This window comes from Dipodomys merriami, unplaced genomic scaffold, assembly GCF_024711535.1.
Source record: "Dipodomys merriami isolate MVZ:Mamm:240054 unplaced genomic scaffold, mDipMer1.0.p SCAF_81, whole genome shotgun sequence".
In the NCBI taxonomy this organism is placed as follows: Eukaryota; Metazoa; Chordata; class Mammalia; order Rodentia; family Heteromyidae; genus Dipodomys; species Dipodomys merriami.
Window position 1 is genome coordinate 2,109,489 of NW_027206413.1, and position 14,944 is coordinate 2,124,432.

At 41.8% G+C, this 14,944-nt stretch overlaps 1 protein-coding gene across 5 annotated transcripts in view; it reads left to right on the forward strand.

The window, feature by feature from the left end:
• Positions 1-14,944, forward strand: part of LOC138819687 (nucleoside diphosphate kinase homolog 7) — a 101,364-nt gene that overhangs the window by 85,799 nt on the left and 621 nt on the right. The gene's annotated exons all lie outside the window — the stretch shown is intronic.

Genomic DNA, 14,944 nt, shown 5'->3' on the forward strand with positions numbered 1-14,944 from the left:
TTGGCTACTTTGACTATAAAACAGCCTTCAGTTGAACAGAGAAGTAACCCAATGACGTAGTGTTCCCAATTGTGAGGCAAGCAGGGGCGTGTAAGGTGAGTAGATAAGAATAGTGGAACAGGATTGTTAGGTCCACCCGGAGAAATGGCCTCTTGCCTTATTCTCCCTGTGCCCACATGTGGCCCTTCCCTAGAAGTCCCCACCCAGGACCTGTGTAACCCAGGTAATAGAGCACCTGGTGGCAGGCCGCCAGCTTCAGAGGTCGTTGCTGTGGCCACAGCTCCTCCCCACCCTCCTTCTAGATAGTCAGTCTCCATTGTTTCTTGCTTTCCCTTGCTGCTTTCCCTTCCCTTTGCTTTCCTCCCTTTTCCCTTCCCTTTCCCGTCCCCTGCATCCACTGAGAGCAGTATGCTCCCCCTGTCTCCCCCCCTCACCGCCGTAAACTCTCTTCTGCCTGAACCATGTAGCGGTCTCCTTTTGGTGATCCTTACAAAAATAATTAGAATAATTAGAATAATGGCAGCATGTGATCTAATCCTCTAGCCAGACATCTTTCGATCTTCTGGCCTAAAATGCAACCATTTAGAAGTAATCTTCAGGTAATCCCTTTCTACTCTAAATACATTTCTCAGATAACGTCTACCTCCTCCATTAACCTCTATGCTCTATGAGAACAGTGACTTGATATATTTAGCACTAAATGTCCTTTCCATAATCAATTGCTATTGAAAGAAATGATAAATTTTTTTGAAGTCTTTCCATTTTTTTTACAAATGGTACAATATCATTCTTTCTGATGGATGAGTAGAATTCTACCTTCTTGATTCATTTGTCCATTGAGGAGCATCTGGGTTGGTTATGTTGCAATTAATATGGTTGTGCTGGTGGCTTTAGTGCAGCGTTGTTTGTACTTTATTGGATAAATGCCCAAGAGTGGGATTGCTGGGTCATAGGGAACTATGTTTAGTTCTTTGAGGAACCTCCGTACTGCTTTTCAGAGTGATTGAAAAGCTTATATTCCAACCAACAGTGTAATAGAATTGCCTTTTGGCCACAGCATTTGTTATTGTTAGTTTTAAGCAAAGTAAGGGAGACCTAGAGAGCATAAGTTATATGATTCCTGTCATTTGTGGTAGCTAGAATATGCCTATAAATCTACAAGTAAACACACCGGGTGGTAAGCATGGGGTTATAAATGAATTACCAGGAGGGTAATATACTCCGTGGAGAGCACAAATGGTATAATTCTTTCAAAAGATGAATTCAAAGCCCAAAAAGTAAGTACCAGGGATGGGGTGCTTGCAAGAGGGGAGGGTGGAGTCAAGGGAGAGAGGCAAAAGAAGGAAGGGGAAGAGGGGGAGTACAGGCAAGAAGTTGTTGTCTATACCACTGAGTTGAGAAACGTAAGGGAAGGGGGGGGTCAAAGGGCTGAAGATGTCAAAGGGTGACATTGTACACATGAAATCAGAAAATCACGATAATAATAGTGCTAAGCCAGGGGCTGGGTGCTTCCAGGCAGCAAATGCATCTGGAACTGGACTGCTGGGTTTGAATGCTAGCTCTGCTGCTTGCTGGTCAGTTCAACTCTTAAGCCCCAAAAGCTTCATTACAATGAGGGTAATATTAGTACTGTACTTGTCTCCAGCGATAGTGCAAGATGTAAATTACTTGATGTATATAAATCAGTAAACATTTAACAGCAATTAAATGTTGGTTGTTATCTTTATAATTATTGTTATAATCTATGATTTCTCTTTTACTTCCATTAGAAAATAAATATATTAGGGTCAGAGTGTGTCAGACTGTTAGAATCTTTCACAAATTGTATTCCAACTAAAGAAAAACTCATGAGGATCATTTCATGGTCAGAATCCTCTTCACTCTGTCTTTATTATATAAAAGGTACACAAAGATCTGGTCTCAATTTTTTTAAGTAATAAAAGAGTTTTTTAAAATTGTTCTGTGAAGTCTTTAAGGATTGAAAAATAAACCAGAACCAGATGCTGGCCTCAGCCCTAAACTTGCTCCTCATGTTTTTTTTGTGTTTTGTTTTGTTTTTTGGTCGGTCGTGGGATTTGAACTCTGGGCTGTCCCTCAGCGCTCTTTGAGCGCTGTCCCTCAGCTCTTCAGCTCAAAGCTGGCGCTCTACCACTTGAGCCACAGCACCACTTCCAGCTTTTTCTGCTTATGTGGTGCTGAGAAATCATACCCAGAGCCTCGTGCATGCGAGGCAAGCACGCTACCACTGAGCCACCTTCCTAGCCCATTCTTTTGTTTTTGCTTTTTTTTTTCTTTTCCATCCTCTCTTCTTATAAACTTGTCACTTGCAACATACTTGTCCCCTGTCCCCTGCAGCAAAATGAAACTTGGATTTTCCCATAGTAAAGAGGAAAGGCTAGCTGAGCTAATTGAAGGGAGTGCATGTTATATCCAGACAATCAGAACTTCTTTTTGCCCTCTGTGAATTAAAAGTCAAAATGTTCCATCTCTGTATCTTTAATCTCTAAGGGTCCTTACTAAGGTGGTCTTAAGTAATACCAGCATTTTAATATAACAGAACAGGATTATTTCTTGGCACTTTACCATAGTAGAGAAATTACTGAGCTAGTTAGCAGGAGTCCTTGAAATCCAGAGCAACACTAGCAACCATTTGTCCATTAGCTACAACTGTCCACTAATATGCATCTTATGCGTTTCATAATAGATACCCACATCCACTAGTTTTCTTGAAGACACTTACATTTGCTTTTTAAAAAACTAACTTCTTATAGGGCATGAAAATATTTGTTCTGTACTTAAAGTAAATATTTTACAACTGAATGAAGGTGATTAAGAATGAAGAAAGGATCCCAAAGTCATAAACCAGGAAGAAGTTAAAAGTCTGGCTCATGCAATCTAAATTAGATAAGATTATGCCACTCAGTAGAAAGAAATGTATAGCTAAAACATTAACCTCTCTGAGTTAAGTATTACTTAAAACTAAAAAGTAGATATTCTCACTGTGCTTTTATTCCTGGCAAACTTGAAGTTGCTAAAACCTTTGTAACAGCACTGAAGAGCCTATTATGTTTGCAGCACCTTGTGAAGAAGAGTAACTGAGAAACGGTATCAAGCACAGCACTTACATAGGAACTCTCCTTAGATCAAACACCAACGAATGGAGACAAAGCGCCTTTTCCAATATAGGTATTTGTGTCTTCTCATTAACATGCTGATACTACACTGACATTACTGACCACAGAGCCTGCGCTGTCACTCCATCTTCCTGACTCTGGAAGAGTGAGGAGGAAGGGAGCATTCACTCGTGGTCTTCACTCTATGCAGTTTCACTCTGAACTCTCTTGTCTTTGGCCTGCACACTGCTTCAGGTCTTTGGCTGTGACTGCGCAGTTATTGAAGTAATGAGTAACTCTCAGGTGACTTGTGGGGGAGGCTAAGCAGGAGTAATAGACGTGAGGTGGATTGGATCACAGCATACGATATTCAAACCTTCTATGTATAATTATATGTAGTACATAATATAGGTAATATCCCCATGAAACCCCTTTGAACAATTCATTAATGCCAAGTAGTTTTCAGGACAATGCAACGTAGCTAAACTGTTGATCAACTTAATCAAATTTATCTTTTTTTAATCGTTCATGAGATATTACTGCTACTCACGTGTTGGTTTCACGGGGAGCATTGTGAATCTCACTGCTGTTCTCTGTCCATTATCAGCACTTCTGTTTTAGCCATACAAAGTAGAGGAATAATGTAACAAGTCCAGAAAATATTAGGTCAAGTGATTTCAAGAACAAATATACTGAGGTTTTGAAGGTTATTTGAAAATGTTAAGCTTGAAAGGGCTTTCGTTTTCCAGTTCCGTACGCCTCCATTACTGTGTTGGTGCTCATACTGAGTAAGCAAGATTCTGCGAAATAATTTTGAAAGATATGATAACAGTTCCCATTTCCTGCTCTTGTTTAGGCTGAATCATCATTCAGCCACAAAGGTGGTAATTTGACCAAAAAATAAAAATATTGTGCAAGTGTTTTATCCATAGCAAAGTCATGACTATTTTTCTTGGCTTAATAATAAATGGAACTCAGGCCCAATAGGGCAGCGCGGCTCAGCTCTGCAATCCTAGCGCGCTGGAGGGCAGTGAGGCAGACGGAGCTGGCGTCCAAGGCCAGTGTGTGCTACGCATATGTAGGAAGACTGCATGAAAAACAAACAAACAAAAAGGAAAGTTAAAATCCAAATTACCATTATCACTTTAAAATCCTGTGGCAGTCAAATGTGTACTTGCTATAGTTAGCACTAAAAATGACTACATGTTTCACTCAATTTAAAAGAGAACTCTTTCATGGAATTCATTTGTACGAATACTTTCATCTCATTTGCTGATTGATTTTCTCTTTTATGCATGTAATGTCAGTATGGGCTAGGGCATGAGCATCTCAGCCTGTTTTATGTGAACTCACTTACCTCACCCTTCAAAGAGCCCAGCAAGGCAAATTATTTCCCCATTTAGAAATGAGCAACTGAAGTACAGAAGGAGGAGGAAACTTAAGTTATCTAGCTGTATCAGGACAGAACACAGATTTGAAGCAGGCTGTCCAGGTCAAGAATATGACTCTAACTCTACTTTCTCTGCACACTTGAACTCTAGACTTCATTGATAGAATGAGAACAAGACTGAAATAAGTGTGAGGGAAGATATGACAGGATAGTGAGCCAGGATATTTGCCTTCTCCCCAGAACAAGGAGATTACGTGGATATTTACTTATATTTATTTATATTTTACTTATGTTTAACTTACATACTTGGGCCCTTAATTTTAGATGAAAATGTAAAATCAATTTCTTAAAATTTGCTCAACAGGCTGTACACTGTCAGCAGCGAGAGGCTTTGAGCTTTAGTGGGGGATGCGGGAAGCTTGGGGCTCCAGGAAAGAGTAGGGACTCTCCTCATTTCACGGGACTTAAGTCAATATTTATTAAGTAACAGTGTATAGTTCTCATTCCCCTCCTCACTTAAAAAAAAAAATCGCTATTTTCGGCTTGAACTCAGGGCTTGGGCCCTGTTCCTGGGCTTTGTCATTGAGGCTAGCACTGTCACTTTGAGCTACAGCTCTACTCTGGTTTTCTGATGGTTAATTGGAGATAAGAGTGTCATGGACTGTCCTGCCCAGTCTGGCTTTGAACCACAATCCTCAGATCTCAGCTCCTTGAGTAGGTAGGTTGACAGGTGTGAGCCACCAGTGCCCGGCTTCATTTCCCCTTTTAATGGTTCTGTGTCACGTGATTAACAAGATCACACCTATTTTCTTGTCCCTTGTGTTCCACATCACACTGCTGTGGGAGCATTGGGAACATCTGTGATGTTTATGTAAGCTCCTGGAAAGCAGGGATCATACCTTATTCTCGTGTCCCAAGAACGTGAGCACCCGATTTATCAACAACCTGAGTGATCATTAACAAATGGTTATAGAAGGGAAGGAAGGAAGGAAGCCTGCAGGCAGACAGAAAACTGCTGTTCCTGACCCCTGGAACATGGGGTCACTGCGATTAATGACTGGAGACATTTAACATATATTTAGAGATGTTAATTCTTCAATATTACTTTGGTCTTAGGGCAATCAAACAATGATTGAGGCCCCCAGTAAGCAAATAACGTGTGCATCATCGTGTCTCGTAGGTCACCGTTCACTGTGTTAGGTCATGCTGCCAGGGCTTTGGCCGTATTCTGGTGACTATCTGTAATGGTGGAAAAGTATATTGTTTTCTTTCGTTTATGAAGAGTGTCTACATCCATGGCCACAAATGGCTGAAACATCCAAATTTCCACCATACAGTGAAGATACAGGTAGAAGTCTACCTTGGAAAATTGGAAAATTATTAAGACAAATGGAAAGTGTACTCACTCGACATCCCAGATAATATGTCCAAGGTAGACTTCTCTCAGATTTCACCACACCTTAGCTCAAACCTCTTGTGCACTGTGGACCTCTAGTTATGGTGGATACGATGTTTGTTTCTATGGGCATTACTGTGTCAGTTTTCCCATGTCATTCTATACTTCTGCTTTTAAATGTGGCTAAACACGGATGGTGAACAGTCTTGTTTGGTGGATTTCAGTCTTTGCTGTCCTTGTCATTTTTGTTCAAAACCCAGCCTATTCCATCAGTGATCCTTTTTACCACAGCAGTGGTCTGTGGGAGTAGCAGCTGGACTGAGCCTCAGATGGAGTCTCAGCAGGTACTTGAAACACTTGCTCTTCCTTGGAAACTGCTGACAGTGTTTCTGCCCCTACTTCCACCCTATTCCCACCGCTGTGCCTGCCACTGCCTTATGACAACAATTGAAGTGAGCATAGAAGAGAAAGTGCCAGAGTGAGCGTCCATCTCATTGAATTCTACCTAGTTGCACTAATGCATTATGCCTAGAGTCTATTATGTAACACATGGTCATCCTTGTAAGGAGAATTACTGACCCCTGTGGGCATTGACCTTAAAAATGCAAATAAATCTACTGGGTGAATGAATCACAACTGCAGGTTTAAAACAACAAAAAATCATTTCTTTGCTTGGAATATCAACCTACAAACTCCTCTGTGCAAAGTTCTTCCCTTTGCTTGTTGCACATTAACTTTTTGGTTACTGAACAATCACCATCTGAGAGCTAAGATGGGCTGTATGAATGACAAGGCAAAGAACATTATAAAATGCTGTGCTGCAGTAGCACACCATATAGCTTTCTCTGAGGTCCATTAATGGTAGATTTGGTAGACTCCAGTTCTTTTAACAAAGAATCTGTTGTTCAGCTGTTGCATGGTGACGTCCTGTAATAGAAGTGCAGACTGATGTTGATGTCTCAGGCGAGGGGTCCTTTCCCTAGAGGCTGATTAGCCTTGCTGCGCGTTCTGCTGTGCTGATAGACTTTGTTGGCATGGCACCCTTGAAGGCATTCGGTTTATCTCCATTCACCCTCTCATTTGAGGCATGATGGTATGCCCTCTTCGCTTTCCTGTTGGTGTTATTCTTCTCTGGGGTCAACTGTGTTTACTAGAAGCCTGTCTCGTGGTTAGGGCTGAATAAGATACAGTGCTTATAAAGGAACTTCATGGAGAATTCTGGAAAAGATGGTGAGTTTTACACCATGAAGTAAGTGCTACAGGCTGATCATTTGAAATCATGGAAGCCCGTATGTTACCCATTTCCTAGCACGAGAGTCAGATGAGGCTCCTGGGAGATAAGAGACCTCTGCTGCAACTGTTAGAGGCCAGATTTAAAAAGATAGCTAGAGAGAATGCAGCATTCTAACAGAAGAAATGACTCGTGTGCTGAGAGTCTGCCTGAGATTTGATACAGTAGAGATCCAGCAGCATTCGGCAATGCCGATGACCATGGAGAAGTAGGTGGAGATTGGAGGGGGGTCCGAGGCCAGCCCTGTCAGAGGTGTGGGACTGTCCCAGAAACACACCAAAAAGACCAAAAGGCCGTGCAAGCCTGTGGCTCTGCATTTAATCTCCAGTACTTAAAAAAAAGAAACTACGAAATAATATCATCTGCCTGTGCCATGAAGTGTCAGAAATCAAGAAGCCAAAGAACACTGCTCACAACCTGGTTTCTGCATTAATATTTCTTGATTCCAGGTGTGGAGTAAATCAAATGCTAATTCAAGAGCACATCGTGGGTCTAGAGAAATCCAGCTCCTTGCCCCGTCGTCATGAGTTTGTCTACTGCGCCAGGCAGTTTCTATACCCTTTGTCATCCTCACAATTGGACTATTGTTATAAAAACTGAGCAGGTACTTACTCCCTTTCCTTTAGCTATGGAACATGTTTTATTCTTTTCAGTGACTAGTAAAACTCTCTTAGATCTTTTTACTAAAGCTTGAAGCTTGAAACAGAGGAATGAATTTCCAGCAGGACAGAACTTCTTATCTTACTCTAGCTAAGCTAGAAATAGTGCAAGCTTGGCATTTCTCCTTCAGTCCAAAGTCTCTAAGCATGCACAAGTGATGAGTACAAGAACGTAGCTGAGCTTTTAATAACTATTACTTGAACTTGAGTTCAAAGGCAAGAGTTTAAAGTTCAGTCTGCATCATCTTGTGCCGGATGAGCTTTCCTCAGCCCGCGTTAGGATCTGAAGTGTGAGAGCAGTTTAGGAGACCAGGGGTCCTGAGCCCAGCCGCCAGGCTCTGTCGTCAGGTGACTCGAGGTCAGATCCTTGGTGGTCTTCCTGTCAACTTTGTGACTTCAGAGACATGACCCTTTCCATCTCCCTTTCCCCGCATGAAGAATTGATAAGAATTAAATGAGACAACACACATACAGGCTTCTCTGAGGGCCAGAGGCACTGGCTTATGTCTGTAATCACAGCTGCTTGGGAACCACATTAGGAGGAACAATGACTGAGCCCAGCATAGGCAAAAAAAAGTCAGCGAGACTGCAGTTATGGGCCTGTGGCCACGTGCCTGCCCTCCGAGCCCCAGGACGGGCATAAACAGGAGAGCTGTGGTCCAGGCCTGCCTGGGCAGGATTCCAGCACTTATCCCCAAAATATCTAAAGCAGCACTGACTGCGGTATGGTTCAAGTGGCCGTTCACCGACCTAGCAAGTGTTAGCTTCTGATCTCCAACCCCAGTGAACACAACACAGAGTAGAAAGAACCAAGGGATCCCAGGGGAAGGAGCGAGAGGGCAGCCGTGTGGAAGGTCTGGGACGGCCGTCCAGATGGGCGGCTGCTCCTGCTGCGGCTTGGGGACACTTCTCACAGTCGGGCTGGCAGGTGAGACCCATTTGGGGTGGATGACAAACCTAGGAAACAGGAGACCCTTTCCAAGACGATGGCTTGTTTTGTTCTATTTTATTTTTTACTGAAGCAAAGATACCTGTCTTCTACAGAACCCATTTAATACAGAGATTCTGAATTGGAACTTTGTTCTCGTTTAAAGAAAGGAAGATCATATCAGAAGCAATTTAAAGAATAGGCTCAGAACTTGACAAATTAATGTACTCAGAAAAGCAGTAGGTATTTCACTTGTCTTCTAAAGAACAAAGGGTAGTGTAATGTGGCTTTCTCCTTTAGCGGGGTGGCAGAATGTTTTTCTCAAACTTTTTCTCTTACTCATTTTATATTTGCTACCTGTTAAAACAGAGAAAAAGGCTGCTTAGATTCAAAGTCAGTAGGAGAAACTAAAGTTTAAATATTAACAGTAAATAAAATTGGAAGCACTTTTTCATTCATAAAATATCCTTGGGGTTATACTTATCTGCATTTAAAATTGAGAACTATTTGTGTTTTTTTTCTCTCTTTATAACCTTTCATTTCTACGATATTGAGGCATGATCTACTGATTAGGACTTAAGGCAAAGACTTTCCTGATGAGTCAAAATTCTCTCCACAGTACATTTGAGTAATTCCTGGAAAGTTCCCCAAATTTCTAGTGATATTTAGTGACACAGTAATGGGATCCAGGTAATGAACTGTAGGAATTACCTGTATGCTTAATGACTGTGTCACAAAATACCAATGAACAATGACCCCAGCATTGTGAGTTCACATTAGGTCTTTCTAGTTAAACCTAACGTTATTTTTGAGTCCCTGACTTTCAGGTGTCATCCAAACAAGGGTACAATTATTTAGGAAAAGATGAAAAGAATATATTTCTGACCTAAAGAAAATCAAACAAAGAATTATTTTTTCTGTCTAAACTGACATCTAAGGAGGGATTTTTCCCTGGCTCTTTGGGAATAACAGTAAGTCAGATAATAAGCATTTGTACAGTTAGATGTGTTATGAGAAGGATGAGTACATACTAGTACTTCCCAGTCCAAGTGCAGTGTTCTAGTCCTACACACACCGCTGTGGCAGGCTGATGGGCATTTGCCCCCTCAGGTATAGAAGTGTTAGATTCAGGTTGCCCAGATCAAAATATTCTGCTTATTCAATCAGCAAATCTATCAAAGACACTAGGGAATCCCCTGTGTTTACAGATGACAACATTGCTGTTTTATTATTTTGAACATTTCCAAATGAGAGCATGGGAGGCTGCTGCGGTCGCTGAGGTGTCAGGGCGGCCGCCCTGCCGCCGGAAGCTCGTGTCGGGGAGACAGTAGTTAGTCCAAGTGAGGGAAGATCATAGGCTGGAGGGTTTTCTGATTTTTTTATAGCAACCATCAAGGATAAACAAAATAGTACACACTTAATCTCAACTTTGAGGTTTTGAAATTTTTAGTTCATAATTAGCATTACATTTTTAACCAGAGAAAAGTGTTTCTATCTCTTACACAGATTCCAATTTTTCAAAAGAAGTTACATTAAAATGCTAATCTCGGATGGCTTGGTTTTATTTCTTTGAAAGCATCATTCTTGTTCAAGGCCCTGAATTCAAATCCTCATATTGATAAAAAACAAAGCCAAACGATTCTTAGGGCTAGGGCTGTAGCTCAGCATGTCTCCAGCATACAGGTGCATGTACATGCATATATACTCTCTCTATCCCTCTCTCTCTACCTCCCTCATAGACACACACACACACACACACACACACACACACACACACACACACACACACACACACACACACACACACACACACACACACACACACACGTTCCATTCTGTTAATCTCCCATATTTTAAATTACAGTTGCAAGATAATATTTCTTGCTCACTAAAATAAGTTATTTAAAAAATCTTAGGGTTGGGCTGGAAAGGTGGCTGCCGTCCTGTGACATCAGAAATGACTTCAGTTCTGAGACTGGATATAGCCATGCCACGTCTTTGCCTCCGTTTAACCAAGTTCTTCTTGTGAAACCCCGAAGGGAAAGATTTACTGACTGGTAGAGTCACTCAAGTGATAGCACATCTAACCAGCCAGCACCAGGCCCCACCAGTTCAAACCCAGTACCACCAAGAAGAAAAACTTGCAAAAATTAAATATCTTCTGACTATATATACATCATATTTTCATTATCCACTGATGAGTGGATAGACACTTAATAAAGCCTCTATTTCTCAACCATTGTGAATAAACAAGGAAGTGCAGATAGCTCTTGAACATATTGGTTCCATTTCTTTTGGTTACATATTTCTTAGAGTTCTAGTTTAAGAGATCTCTATAATCTTTTCCGCATTGGCTGTACTCATTCACATTCCCACCTCCTGAGTAGCTAGGACTGTAGGCACAAGCCACTGATGCCCAGATCTCGTTGCTTAAACACAGCTCCTTCAACTGTATTTGCTGTCCAGCTAGCAGGACATCTGTAGTGAAGTAGCCCTGGTGCAGAATCAAAATATGATGTTTTTCAAAATTTACATTAATTTCAAGACAGTGACAGTAGACTGTTAAATGAAACATAGGAATCTAAGCATGTGACAGCAAAAACATCACAGTGGGCATATAAAGCCATCTCCCTGAGCTGCAAGTTGGTCCTTTATTAGAAATACAGGTATTCAAGGTTCAGTATCATATTATTGAAAAACTAATAAAAATTGGACCACAGTCAAATTTGGATTCGATTTGTATCTGGGAATCCACTGTATTTAATAGCACAAGTACACATATTCTATTCTGTTGCTGAAACTCCATCAACAGTGGAGTAGTTAAATTCTCTAAATGAACAAGTGTCAGCCACTTGGAAGCTCATTAGAAACCCCTCCCCCACCCCAGCCCTAAATTTTAGAACCCTGGAACTTATCCAGAGGATTGGGTCCTATAGACCATTCCTCCAGAACCTTCCATATTCCTATTAGCTATTTTAGTAACTGAATTTCTGTAAAAGTCATGAACACTAAAGGCCATGTGCACAATTAATGAGATGTTTCACCCCCATAAATGAAGTATTTGATCCTTTTAAGCACTTAAGCCAAAAAACAGGCCTCACAGTGATTTTATCAAGCACTGTGGCTGGCTTTCTCATCACCCCATGTCACCACCGACCTGGTCTATGGAGAGCCAACACCTAGTGTTTCATGCCAGGTGGTGGGGCTCATGCCTATAATACTAGTTACTCAGGAGGCTGAGATCATAGTTCAAAGCCAGCCTCGGCAGAAAAATCTCTGTGAGACTCTTTATCTCCAATTAACCACTCAAAGTAGTCAAGCACTAAACTTGAGCACAAAAGCTCAGGGTAGCACCCAGGCCCTGAGTTCAAGCCACACAGCGTGTGCGCGCGCGCGCTTGCACACACACACACACACACACACACACACACACACACACTTTTCTTTCACTAGCCTTGTACAGGTTACCTGTAAGATTCCGGCTTTTATATAAAATCCTTGTTTATAAAAAGCTTTGTGGTATGGTATGCTGGAGATAGTTGTTATGGTTTTGTTAGAATGTGGGCCTTTTAGAGTATAGGTTTCAATGGTGATTTTTTTGGGTCCGGTCGTGGGGCCTGAACTCTGGGCCTGGGCGCTATCCCTCAGCTCTTCAGCTCAAGGCTAGCACTCTACCACTTGAGCCACAGTGCCACTTCCAGCTTTTTTCTTTTTGCTTATGTGGTGCTGAGGAAATGAACCCAGGGCCTCATGCCTGCAAGGCAAGCGCTCTACCACTGAGCCACCTTCCCAGCCCCCAATGGTGATTTTTTTTTAAGGCTAGATTCTAGTTAATTGATCAGTACCTTAAAATATTTAATCTTTCAGAAGGAAAAGTGCTTGAAATATGTTGGAGGAAAACACAGAATAAAATCATGAACTGTGACACAATCCTGTTTTTTTTACTGGCTAGGATATAATACCAATTAGGACCATAAATTTGAAGAATGGTAACAGGGTTGTTTGCGTGGTGATCTTTCCCTGTGTACAGCCCAGGGGACTACAGGTAAAAGTGTTCTCTTACAAAGGAAAGGAAGTCAAAGAACTAGAAAACAAAATTTCGACTCAACTAACTTGTTGAAATGCTCTGGGAAGTTTCAAGGTAACTTCACATGGTTCTCTACCACAGGCCAACTATATAGTTATAGAAGTGTTACTAATCCTTTCACAGTCCAGGAGTCTGGGTTATGGTTGAGCTTTGGAAAGATACAGGTAACTGGGCTGTGTCTCTGATCAGATAATGTTGGCAGTGTGGAGCTGGAACAGTTCCCTCTGGTGCCCCGTGGGGCCTGCCCAGAGAGGGCGGTTGCTTTTCTAGAGCAGATAAGGTTTAAATTAAAGTTTGCCCCAACAGGCTTCTGTTGGTGTTAACACTTTTAAGCAGAGTCCTCAGGTTTAGTTGGGTATCTCTCCCTTTCCTGTTTATCATATTTAAGTAGCACCTGATACTTTGTTTTCACTGTTTTTCTTTAAATCCACCCACTGCTCTCCATGAAGGCATTTATTTCTCTCCCAGAAATCATAATGCAGTAGTGGGTTGGAACGGGAGGGAAAAACTGGGAGAGCAAGGGAAGGGGTGACATTGTCCAAAAAGAAATGTACTCATTACCTGACTTACGTAACTGTAAGCATTCTGTACATTGCCTTTACAATAACGGTTAAGTAAAAGAAAAAACACCCGTGGTGAGGTAGGGTGCGTTTCCCATGTACCTAAAGAACGTGCCAATTAACAAATGTTGCAATAAATGGATATGAAAAATGAAATGATAAGTGTATAAAAGCAAGAATGCCTGAGCTATGCACGCATTTAACATTAGAGTGCTAGCTGCTTCACTTTGTACACGAGATCTCGTGCTAGTGGCAGGAAGTGAAGCTGGCAGTGCAGGCACATAGTGAAAGAGGAAATGCAGACTATATTCCCGAGATGCCCACACCTGACACAGTCCCAAGGGTCATGAATGGGAAGTGGTTAGCAGAGTGTGTAGAGGTTGTGGGAAGCAAGGTTTGGAGAGGAGTTTGGAGGTAACAGGCAAAGAACCCGTGTGTGCACACAAGGTTTCTTATTATAAGAGTGAGGGCTTCTAGTTCCATAAAATAGAAATGCACCTTTTGAGAAACCCAGTTTCAGGTAAGGGTATTGTTGCCATTTCCCCGCTGAGGAGAAATGCCTACGTACAAGTGAGGCACATCTGCCATTTCCTACCATGGCCTTCTGTTGCTTTGTTAAACAGTGTCACTAGACCTCTGCTATTAATTTATCCTCACACAATTTGCTGCTGTGGAGCAGTTTCTAGAGGCATTTTTTTTTTCTTTTTTATAAAAAGAGCTTGTTTTGTAGCCGAAGTTGGTCTCGACTTCAAGCTTCCCAAGTGGTGGGATTACAGCTATCACACTTGGCCTGGGACGTATTTGAGAAAAACAAACAGGAGTGGGAAACTGACTGTGTATAAGCAGAGATTTTGCGTGGGAAATAAAACAGCCAGATTTCAGAATGAGCTGTGCTGTCAGAGCCACTTCCCACGGAAATGCCTCCTCACCACTGACCTGAAGTCAGACCCATTTACGTGAACTGTGACTGTAGAGGCCTGGTGAAGGTTTTCCATTTTATGCGCACCAGTTTAAATGTGGGCATTCCCATGTTGGCTAGCAGGAGGTAAATACTGAGTTTCAATTATACTTGGAAATGTCTTTTACAAGGCTAATTTCTTATTAATACTATTAAATAAGGACTTAGACACAACACTGAACAAAAGCCAGATATGAACCTTTTTAAGTTTACTGGACCTCGAACCTAACCATGTTTTTCAGTTTTTTTAAAAATTTATTGAAAAGGTGATACACAGAGGGATTACGATTACAATACAAGTCGGGTACTGAGTGCATTTCCTGTGCTCCAGTGTCTTCTGTTCCCTCTCTCTCTCCCCGTCGCTCCCTCCCATCTCCACCCGGAGTTGTGTAGTTCCCGGTCGCCAGTGCCAGCGCGTGAGCGCCATGCTGCACTCTTCCCTCGAGCTCCGCACCCTGACCAGGGTTTTAAGCGTACTGCTAACAGCTTTGCTCTATGTACAGCTCATGAGACACCCACAAAGCAAACCACCACACTGCAAAATATTTCTAAAATGGAACTT